The sequence below is a fragment of the Archocentrus centrarchus genome, chromosome 13, assembly GCF_007364275.1.
Source record: "Archocentrus centrarchus isolate MPI-CPG fArcCen1 chromosome 13, fArcCen1, whole genome shotgun sequence".
Taxonomy (NCBI): domain Eukaryota; kingdom Metazoa; phylum Chordata; class Actinopteri; order Cichliformes; family Cichlidae; genus Archocentrus; species Archocentrus centrarchus.
The window spans coordinates 15483764-15495696 of NC_044358.1; positions in this window are offsets into that span (position 1 = coordinate 15483764).

Genomic DNA, 11933 nt, shown 5'->3' on the forward strand with positions numbered 1-11933 from the left:
AGACTTCAGTCTGCAGCCGTGCATTCTTGTAATATCAAAGAGAAAAATATGTTAGCTTTTGAATTAAGGCTCAGTGCTGTGACTCAAATTATATGCCCCATAAAACTCCTAATTAGGGAATGTTCAGCTGTGCTGTCCTCTTACTTCCTATTTCTCTTCTAATGAACAAAAGGAAATCATTAAGAAACATGGGTGCATTGTATGTGGTTTTCCATTCTTGGTGGCTGTAATACTATAAAATGTGTGTGTGTGTGTAGGGGGGGGGGGGGGGGGGGGGGGGGGGGGGCTTTTTGTTGTAAAGCATCTTATCAGTCACAGCAGAACACATAAATCACAAAATATTCAAAAATCTTTTTATTTGGACCAAAAAGCTTTTTGCATAAAAAAGCTCAGTAAAAACGGTGGCGTATAAAGAAAAGTCTTCTATCTAGATTCAGCTCTTTCATTTTATTTACACTCACAGCAAGCGGCTAATGAGAAAATACTTTACACTAAAACGGTAGCTCGTTCAGGTCTTCTGTCTTTTAAGCGGAATATGAAGCATCACCTAAACTTCGATGAACTTTAACGCTCCGGTCACCTGTCTAAGTCCTCGGCGTCGACCACCAGGTGTAAATTAGCTCTAATTTTAACATTCAGAAGCTTTCGTGCTACGCTGGAAAAGGTTAGCAGTTAAAGGACTTATGGCTGCTCTTAAGCTTGATGAATTTAAAGCTCAAATTACCTATAAATGTGTCTCTGCTACATTCAGACTTATCAGTGCATCAGTGTCACAGTCTACAGAAAGTCTGCCGGCCAGGATTACAGTTATTATGTTATTGATTGCTTCAGTTAAGTTCTATTTTTTTTTCCCCCTCAGTTTCGTTCTACTACACAAACTTGAGGCAACAAATGTGTGACGTGGCATCGACTGTGATACAGGAGCACCGTCTCTGTGAGAACAGCCTTATTTATTCTAAATCACCTTTCCAGCTCATTGGTCTTGATTTGGTTGCACATTTGGACCTAAAATGTTTGCTAAATTACCATCAGAGCAACTTTAAATTGTGATGAACCAGCCGTTATTCTGTAGTTTTATTCCTAAATTGGCCACTTAAGAGCAATGCGGCCTGCACACTTTCTACATTCAAACCCTGTTTCGGGTTTGAATTTCAATTGTCCTTATTGCCTCATGATTGCCACTTTCAGAGCTACCGAGGAAAACAATTTTTAGAACCTTCTCCCCTTTTTGATGGTCTCTCACGATCGTTGTGTTGACAGCAAGTGAATTACTACTCCCAGTTTGTTTGCTTTCAATTTTAGCAACCCAGTTTGAGGATTTTCTCGTCAAATTACCGAGCCAAACCCTGCTTCAATCACAACTTTCTTGCGTGGCAAACTTTCACTGCAGTTCTCATGCTTGTCAGTTCGAAGCTATCTCCCTCAAACTGTAATAGGATCAGGGCTCTGAACTGCTTCCACATGATTGATGAAAGATTAAAAGGATTGTTGAGATTGAAGGCACATTTAGCTCCCTACTGAGGTCCAATTTCTTGTCCTTGTGCCGGCAGTAGGGCTGCCACCATGCAGATGAGAAGATCACTGCAGTGAATGCCAATAATGTGAAATGGTTGTGAAAAAGTCTTGAGGACACGGAAACAGGGATAAGCAGGCAATCATTTTAAATCTCGCTGTTCTCTTTCCTGGGAAGGTCTAGTGTCAGTGATGTCATGGAGGTGAAGGGGAAAATAGGAATGTCAGAAAGATAGCTAAGAGAAAGAGAACTCAAGCTTTCAAACGGTTACAAATTTACAAGACAACAGTGTTGATTTGAGCTGTTATTGATTATTTCACACTCAGGAAACATTTGCCAGCTTTTTGATTGAAGACAAATGTCCTTACACAAACCCGATTATCAACTTTTCCTTCTCGAAGCTCTAATCTGTGCGCCTTAGCTCTGCCCTTCATACATAAATATATTTAGTCGTGATTTGCATTATTCAGTATACGTGCGCCTCATGAGTTGTTTTCTGTACAGTTAGAACTCCTGATAATAAATATATTTAAGATGTGACCACTAAATGAACTTTGCTACATTTTGTCAGCTGTCAGTTATTTTCGCCCACAGGGTGTCCGCGTCAAGCTCTGTAATTACAAGTAACACCAAATCAGAAATTAGGAGCTGAATGATGTGAGGCGGTAAATTGTTATATTTTTACAGAGCAGGAAGTTCTCTGCTGCATCATGCAGTTATGTGGGCTGTGACACAGCCTGAGCACCCTGAAGTGTCACGGAGTCATTGCTGTTGGACACACTGTTTTGACTGAAGCACTTTTAATCCATTTATTGACTTTCAAAGCTGCGGAATATTTCACTTTATGTCTCTGTGATCACAGCATGTTTGATGAAATGCAAGAAGGGCACGTTTTACCCTTGAAATTGTGTCGTCCCTGTGTCCTGACCCACTATTTCACAGAGGCATATGATTGGTGGTGACCGACAGCGATAACGACTGCACGTCTGTCAGAATCAAGCTGCAGCTCGGTGCCCTGACCGTGCTGTCTCAGTATGAGCTGAAGTGTGGTGTCAGGGTATAGGGTCAATTTACCAATTCAGCAGTGCATTAAGTCATTGCCTAAGCTAGCTCACCTCTACTGACAATTATTAATATGTGACCCTAAGCATAAAATAGCTGCAACATGTCACCAGAGACACCTTCAGAAACAAGCGATTTGAAAGGTGCTGCAGCTGATGCCCTAATGCATGTAAATATGATGGACGCTGCACAGCTGATGAATTATAAAGTAGGCTTACTTTGCAATAGATTGCACACATCTCATACACGGGGGAACACGGACGTGCGTCATCCTAAACTGTAAGTAGCGGAACAATACATTTTTTGGGTTATCCAATTTCCTTCAATTGCTGAAGAAAACTGGAGCCTTGTTGAGTCATCTGCAATTGATCAAAACAATTGAAGGAGACAGTCTCTGAGCAGAGTGCTGCTTCTTTCAGACGCAGAGAAAAGGCTCTCGATCAGATCATGGCGTATGGTCTGAATACAATTGTAATCAGCATGTTTTGTGTGGATCCTACTCTGGAGTCCACTCAAAGCTGTCAGCTATTATCAGGCAGCGAGCAGCGGTCTGACCTCATCCACCGCACTGTCCCTCACAAAATGGCTGAGTTATAACTGGCATAGAGGGGAGCGGCGCTGCTCACTTGTAAATGAGTGTTCATGCGTGTCACGAACAGCCCATCATTACTTTTACAGGGGTTGATTTGAGTCACAGCCCAACATATGGGTTATGATGCCTCAGACAGTCGACACAGTATGCATTATAAGAACAGATGTAGCCTAAAAATACAGTCCTGACGCAAGACATGAATAGATGCTTGAATAGCAGCAGTTTCATTCAGTGATAATATTAATCATCATTAATAATAAAATTATGTTATTTTCATTTTGATCACCCAACAATAATAATTTGTTCTTGTGTTCAGATTTCTGTAATGCAGTTCACTGGAACACATTTCCATGGAAGCACTGTGATCTGATCTTTGCATGAGATGTGCTACACAAATAAAGTTATTGTTACTGATTATGTCAATGCTGCTATTTACTGCTTGAGTCTTTGCTTACGCTTGAACTTGAATTTATGCTTTATTATAAACATAATGGCAAATTGATGCTGACAGGATCAAATCTGCGCCTTTCCCACCCCAATAATCTGCTTTTAATGGTTTATTTTGACATAAATATTCAGCATTCATGATAAAAATACATGCTTCTGTTTATAGCTGAACCACTGCGCTAACATTTCATCCAACCAGGCCACAGATCAGCTGCAAATTCCAGGTTGGGGATCCAAACGCTCGGAAAAACTACTATGCCAGTATAACCAAACCGTGCAGCCACATGTTTCAAACATTACAGAGGAGGACCTCTGCGGCTCATTTCACTGACCAAAAGCAGCTTTCAATAACCGCAGCTTATTTCACACCGCGTCAGTGACCCTCACATAACACACATCAACAAACCAAGCTTTGCACTGAAGGGATGATCAACCCCCCCCCCCCCCCCCCCCCCCCCCCCCAAATTTACAGCTTTAACTCCAACTTTCTTCTAGATAAAAAAAAAAAAGAAAACCTTTTGATCGATGCCAATTTTGGGTTCTAAGGCAGAACTCGACATGTGACAGCTTACCACAAAGAGTTATATAACAAAGCCAGACCCATCCGGTCTGATTATCTCCATCTTTTGCATCAAAAGTTTCAGTTTCTGCCACTCAATATCCACCTCTGACTTCCACTAGCTGGAATCAATAGTTTCAAACACTCCATTGTCCCCTCTGCTATCTCCCTCCACAAACTCTGGGATGAAAAACTCATTTACTGTTATTTATTTATTTTTTTTTTAAATGAAATTTTGTTGTTTTTTATTTCACTTTACTTTACTGTGTTTAACTGTCCTTTTATGAGAGCATTTTAATTAATTGGTTTTCATTTAAACCTTTTTCCAGCCAAGCTTTTCACTGGTGACATTGTTTCTCTTCTCTCTTTTGTTGTTAGCGCTTTTAGCATGCTGTTTTTGTGCGTGAGCTTCCCACACACAGATACGTTTACATTTTGTTCTTGACTAGAACAGCCTGAACATAGCTTTTTAGAGCCAGTCTATATCTGGCAGGCTCAGTTATTCTCATAAAGCATTCAGCTAGAAAATATCCCATGAAAATCATATGAGCCTCCATATGTCTACTGTCTTTGCTAGATCTCACTGAAATACCTTTCTGCAAATTTTGTGCTATTCAGTTTGTGCTAACAAGGATTTAAATGTCACTGATATCACAGGATTGGGTAGTACGAGGGAGATTTTAGCTATATTTGAGTTTTTTTTTTTTTTGCATTTGTTAATTAGGCTGTTTTACTAATGGTTCGTCTAACTGCTCTCAATGCAAAGTGTCTCTCGGTGGCTTTCCGTGTGTGTGAGATCCTGTAAATATGCAGTGTCACCCCCTCCCCAAAAAAACCTAATCCACACAAGCTGGCATTTGTGAGAGTGTGTAACTGATTTCATTCTCTCACTGCAGCCCTCTTCTCCCTTTTACATCTTTCTGCTTTCACACTGTGAGGGGTCACTGCTAATTGTCACAAGTGTCAGAAAATTCTTAAATTACAACCAAACATACCCATTAAGAACCTCTGTCCTCTTTTGAGTGGCTCATTATTATCTGAGTTTAACAAAGAGTTTCATGTTAGCAGATTGTGTGAAACTTCTAAGAATTCAATTGATGTGTTACTTTAAGATAATACAATAAAGAGGCTTGAAACATTTTTCAGAAGTTTACTCTGAATATCACATCATCATTTAGACATGCGCGGTAGAATTGGGCATGTAACTATTTAAACAAAAATATTAACAATGTGACAAAGCGACTGAAGCGCTATACTGACTAATTATATTTTGAGCCATTTAAATGCAGCATTATAAAACAAAACTGTTTGACTGGAATTAAAAATTATGGTATTGTCGTCATTATTGAGATTCATTATTGCTTTTCACAAAGTAATGATACTAACCTGTAAATATTATAAAAATGCACAATAAATCTTTGCCAGAAATCCCCATAAATAGTTTATTCTTTAATTATCCAGGGAAGGCTCTATTTCCTGGTTGATATTAGAGGGTGAATGCTCAGCCACCACTACAACCCACCATAATGCATTCTGCAATTCAGTGGCATACATCAAGGAATCAGATAAGTGTTCTATCATTAAGCTTCAAATAGAGTTATTTTATATTGTGTTAAGCAGATTATTTTAATATTAGATCCCATGCAAATGAATACAAAAGCCTTTCTGTGACAACCATTATAGCCCGCAGGGTGCACAAGAAAATCTATAGCGACATTAGATTGCATTCTTCTGTGGTTTAGTTTTATCTTTTATATTTAAGCGCCAAAGCAGGGTGCACTGCAAAAAAGAAAATGTGTCCTAATGTGTACTTGAAGTTATATTTAAGCACTGATGTTTTCCTTCAGATTTGCTGCATCAAGGTCAAATCCTTGAATGACTGAAATATCCCTGTGAAAACGAGATTGACAGAAAGTTCCATTTTCCCTTATAGAGCAGCTGGGATCATGAGTTCGCCTCGGTGCCAAATTAGCACTGCTGTAAGAGCTCTTCTATTTAGCATTGACCGGCGAGGACTGTGTTTCTGCCCACTTGCTCATTGCCTGCAGCCAAGATTATGTGAGATGACCCGACATGTCATGTGACCCCCATCCAGGGCAGCACCTGTGAGTTTTCTGAGAGAGCGCTGCGCCTGATGGATGAGTCTGAGGTGACGAGCAGCTGATGGAGTGGCTACCAAAGGTCACGCTGCTTAGGGAAGCGCCATTCTGCTTTCTCATTTTCATTTTGGACCAACACCGCCTTTTTCAAATACGTGTCGACCCTTTCCAAAAGGTCAGCCTGCTGGAACCAAACTCATCCTTTGGTTCAGACTCTTCTGTTAGACAGCTCAAATGCAACTTGTTGGTTGAAGCAACATTGGTTTATAAAGGAAGACATCTAATTTAGTGCTGTGTCTGCCAAATTGGTTTGCATCCTGCTTGCACTTAAGGTGAAGCTACTGACTAACAAGGCCCTGCAGACTGGTTAGCAGCAATAGATGTCAGAAGCATGCAGTGCAATCGTGCATTTTTGTTATTTGATGTATATTTCTTCTTTATTTTAATTCACCCATCGAGTTTCATCTCCTTCATACAGGATGTTTTACAGGACTGCTTTCAGTTTTTAAAAGCTTCTAAACTGTAAAGAAAAAGTAGGTCTCCGGAATAAAATAGGTCATTTTTAAGAGTAAAGAAAAAGATTTCTCTGCAATTAAATGAATAAATTCATGTTATGTCCTGTAAACCTTTGCTACGAAGGGTACCTGCACATACATCTTATGTATTTTTCTCTCTGTGTATACTTTTGTGTGTGTTTGTGATTAAATGCATGCATGAGAGACCCGGGTTAGTGACGGAGTAAAAGGAGAGGAAGGCTGCAGTTGTACCTCAGCGTGGACACCTCGCAGCCTGTATGGACACAGGAAACAATTGACCTGAATGCTGTCTGCGCTCACCCATACTCACAACTGAAGATGGTCTCGATAAAATGTCATCTTTGAGACTGTCATGTGGCGAGCTATGGCCCTGTAGCCGTCTGCACCCCTGACTGGAGGAGGCAGATGTGAATACTTTGAAACGAATGCCCTTTGCCAACTCCTGCCGTTAAAATTTGCATCACACAGAACAACGGCAAAATGTCAGTGGTCAATCAATTCAAATAATCTTGGCTATGGAATATAAAACACAGCATATCCTTGGTGTTGATAGAAAATGTAATGAAATGACCTCCTGTCCCCCAGAAAAAGAGTGAAAACTCATTTGCTTCAGCGAGTCAGTTTTAGGAAGTAAAATTGTGAGGGGCAATTCATCCATGGAAATTAAACATATCCCTGGGGTAGCATATCTAAATATGCAGAGAAAATTGTTTTCTTTTTCTTTTTCTTTCAGTGTTTTCTAGCAATGCGAGTGGAACAGCATGTAGTTAGGGGAGGCTGCTCTATTTTCATTTGTTTGCATTTAAAAATAAAATCCGACTCGGGGCAGTTGAACATTATTCACAGGATTTACAAAAGCACCATAAGCTATACATGATAACAGTACAGAGCTGTTGAACAAAGCCATTTTACAACAGCCTATTGAATTCTGCCCAAGTTCAGATCCTCGGGTCATTAGGGAGCCCCGCGTGTGGCTGGCTGCGCATTCCAAAGCTAGCTGGGTACGATTGTTTGGCTCAGTTCTTTACTTCATTAATGCACATGAACTGCTTCCAGGCACCCCTGCCAATGTTAATGAGCATATTAGTTTGCTCTGAGGCCAGCCACTGCCTTTTGATCAAGTTAATATTGGTCAAAGATACAGGGAAGCCAGCACTGAAAAGGACAGAAGAGAGAGGAAGATCTCAAATCTGTAGCTTCCTGAAGTCAGAGAGTTAGTTTGCTCCACTCTCTTTTTACCACGTCTGCCTTATTAGACCAGGTGATTAAGAACAGGGCGGCTCTGCTGGATTTCTTTGTGCTGTGAAGCAACAGTTTCAGACATTTTTTCTGCAAGCTTTTTCTTCATACCCTTTGGTGAAAGAGGAAGCAATCTGCTCGGTTTAATGGTGGCACACCTCATTAGCATGTGATTTTGAGCTGACGTTTTGCAGTTGTATCCCAAAGCTTCGTATGTTTCATATTTGTGCCTCATGCCTTAAAGTGCTACCCAAAATGTATCCATTGAGAATGAAGCACTCACCAGTGAATATGCACCAAGCAACACGTGCATCCTTCCCCATGTTCAAGCTAAGAATTGAGAGAAGGAGCTGAGATGAAATCATGAGGGTTAAACATACTGATAATATGAAGAAATAGAAGTCAGGTGAAATCCACTGTAACTGCTGTCAAATCAAGCTGACCGCTGTGATGCTGCCTAATCATAATTATCATAAGTGAATTACATAAAATGGGAGTATTTTATATAGTAATGCACTTGTGAATAAAGTGTAATAATGTTGACACTGCAGGAGCTGTTGTCTTATTTGTAAGTTGTTTTCTTATTATTATGTGACGTGATTAATTACAAATATTTTAAGAGGAAAAAACACACTGCTTTCAGAGGGTGTGAAACACTCAATTCTTTACAATCAGCCCACACACTGCGATCCTCAAAAGAGCAATATTGCCATAGGTGGGAGAGAAAATGCACCCTGAACATTGTGCTGAGTGCCGAGCCAAAAAAAATTGCAGATCCATCTCAGCTACTTAAAAACACATCTCATTAATAAAAGTAAAGAGTGGCTGATTACTCAGATTGCTTTTGATTTATTTTACACCTACTCATATTCACAGTTGCCTGCACCCAAGTGCAAATACACACACACACACGCGCGCACACAATAAATGTGCTTATACTGTGGACCACAATGCAGTGTGTATCATAGTAGGAAGTTCAGAACATACTTGGCTTATATACTGTGGCAGTTCACTCAGACAGACAATCTGTCTCCCACACAGTTTGAAATTGGTGAAGGTGCTGGGTGAAATACAGCTGTGGTGTTATTCTACTGTGGGGGACTGCAAAGTTTACTTTGATCTCCTGTAACTCTTACTGCAGGAGTTATATGTGGTTCTGGCAGAACTGCCGTAATATAAGCAAACAGAACACATGTAAAGCAAATGATAAAGATGGAAAATATCAGTGGATGTGAACATTTATATGTTTTATGACCTCATGTGTCAAAATCAGTGATGATCAAATTGTGTCCAGAGAGAGAGAGGAAAAAAAAATCTGTTAACAGAAATAAAATGGTGCAGAAGGGAGTTTGAGACAAAAGGAGCTGTGGGTGATGATAGATGGGGGTGAAAAAGCATATGAATCTGGCCAGGATCACAGGCATCCATCCCCACCTGTCAGAGAGTGACTAATTTCAAAGAGGGAGCTGGGCACTGGCAGGCTGAGTGCCTCGGGTCAAAAGAGCCACTTGGGTTACAGTGAGGTGCTTCTGTACTGGCTGGGAGATAATGACTGGAAGCTTACATGACATTCCATGTACACTACCTTATTGCACAGGCTGTCCCGGCAATGGATCCGCACATCTGATCAATCACACCTTGAGTCGTCACCGCTGGTACTACGTGCATGCGAACCGTGTACTGCATCTCCCACAGGAGGCTGGAGTATCTCGGTGTATAGAGATTACTGAAAAGAGTATAGCAGTAACACTGCTGTACCTAAAGAATACCAAGTTATGCTGTTCATACTGGGAAACGGTCACAGCAAGGTTCTTTTTTGTTTGGTTCAGTAGTTAATAAATTATAAAATATTACTACCAGTGCCATAACTGACATTTATTAGGACTACTGCCCTCAGCTGCTCTTACGTCCACTGTACTTGTCGCTACTGGTACTGGATAAAAACAGGCAGGGGCAAACAGTATTCAGCCAGACCTTTTGAAATATATGAAGAATAAATTAGTCTGCACATGCAGTAATTACTTTATGAAAGATTCATTTTTCCAGATCTCTGTCCAGTGGGCTACTCTAAAGCCACTGGGACCTTTTGTTTGCTGTCTGTATAAAAACGAATGCAAAGGCAGAATAATAATAATAATAATAATAATGACATAATGAAGCACCTCCCAACTCAGTGAATCAAGCTTCTGTGACAAAACAAAAATCATTTTCACTGCTACTAGAATAACAGCGGATAATGATCTCTTACAGCACTGGGTCGTGTGACCACCATAGTAATAAACCTAAGCAGTTGATCAGAGGTTAGGCCGCTCTCTGAACTGCACTGAAATTACATCCCCCTCTTCAGTACCTCCGTGGTTGCTGCTATAATAAAAAATTAAATGTGTTTGACCTCTGCTCTCATTATGACGAGCTGCTCGTAACGATGGGCACAGATGAACTAAAATCAGGACTTTAGTGCAAACTAAATCAGCGTGGTAACTTAGAGCTGCAAAGAGCATGTTTGAAACATGTTATGTACCGTGGCCGAGTCTGCCTTTTCTTTCACAGTTTACGTCATGGTCAGAACATTAATGTCTGAATTGATCTTTCGGCTCCAGATGGAGCTGCCTGCATTAAAAAGAATACCATAAAAGTCTAATTGAGTAAATGACGCGGGTCGTGTTGTATGATCGGCACAGAAATCTGTTAAAGGGACTTTATGACTTTAGGTGTCAACAGCCACTGTGGCACAAACATTAATAACCCAGTTTACAAGAATGTGTGGTTGCATGTATGTGTAGAAGAGACACACTTCCATTATTTAAAAGCAGAAAATCTCAATTTTAAAGGCTCAAAAGGTCCCCCACCAACATGTCAAGCAGATTTTTATGAATCTGAAATGATGCAATTTGGACCTCAGATGAAATCGGTCAAATTTGACATTTTGATCTATATTTTTACAAACATCAAGAGGAACTGATGACAGCGTCCATCCACTGGCTGTAGGATTTTGTTGCTGATACACCCTGAAGATTTAGTTTCAGTGCTTTAACTTGTGCGCCACAATCCCGTGTTTGACATTAAAAGTCACAATTTCTGCCATTTGGGTACAACCATTTTTAAAGGCATTGTTAATCACTGCACGACTTTCACTAATCTGACTTCGAGTTTACAATTTCTTCCTCCGTGAAAACTCTGGAACATTTTCACAACCATCAATGAACAAAATGTACAAAATTTCTAAATGCATTTGGGTTTTTTGAGATGTGCCGTTTCTGAGATATGTTGCAAATAGAAATACACTCTGTTTTTTTTTTAAATCATTGCAGGGGAATGAGTTCTTGAGCAAACTTTACAAAGCTGCAAATTTTCTAATATTAAATTGTCTCATATTTCCCTAAAAGCAGATTTTCCTGCTTCCTTTTTTGTGTTAACATATTGCAACATGTAAACTGTGTGAGGGAATATTATATTTGAAAGACAAATTTTATGAAGACTCAACACTGATGGCTGACCTTGGTTAAACACTGCCACGATCACTCTCTGACAAACGTCTGCAGATGGTCTTCTTCTTAGAAACAGGGTCCGTTCGCCTTATTGGAGCCATTAGAGCCATTTTCAAGGTGTCCTTCTATCGAGAGCATCCGCTGCTCTGTTTCCAAGCCTTTTCTGTCAGCTTCTGCAAATATGAAAACTGTGTAATATTGATGAAAGCATTACAGTATCATTTTGAAAGAGGGTATTTCCTTAAGGTGTAAATTACTCCCTCATAAAATGAGCTCCAAATTTTACTTTCAAAAATTGTTCAAGCTGTAACCAATTACACTGGTAAAATAGTCTTCATGTGATAAGAGCCTGTTCCCATTTTTAAAAGCTGATAAGTGAATTGTGAAAACCTGCTGAA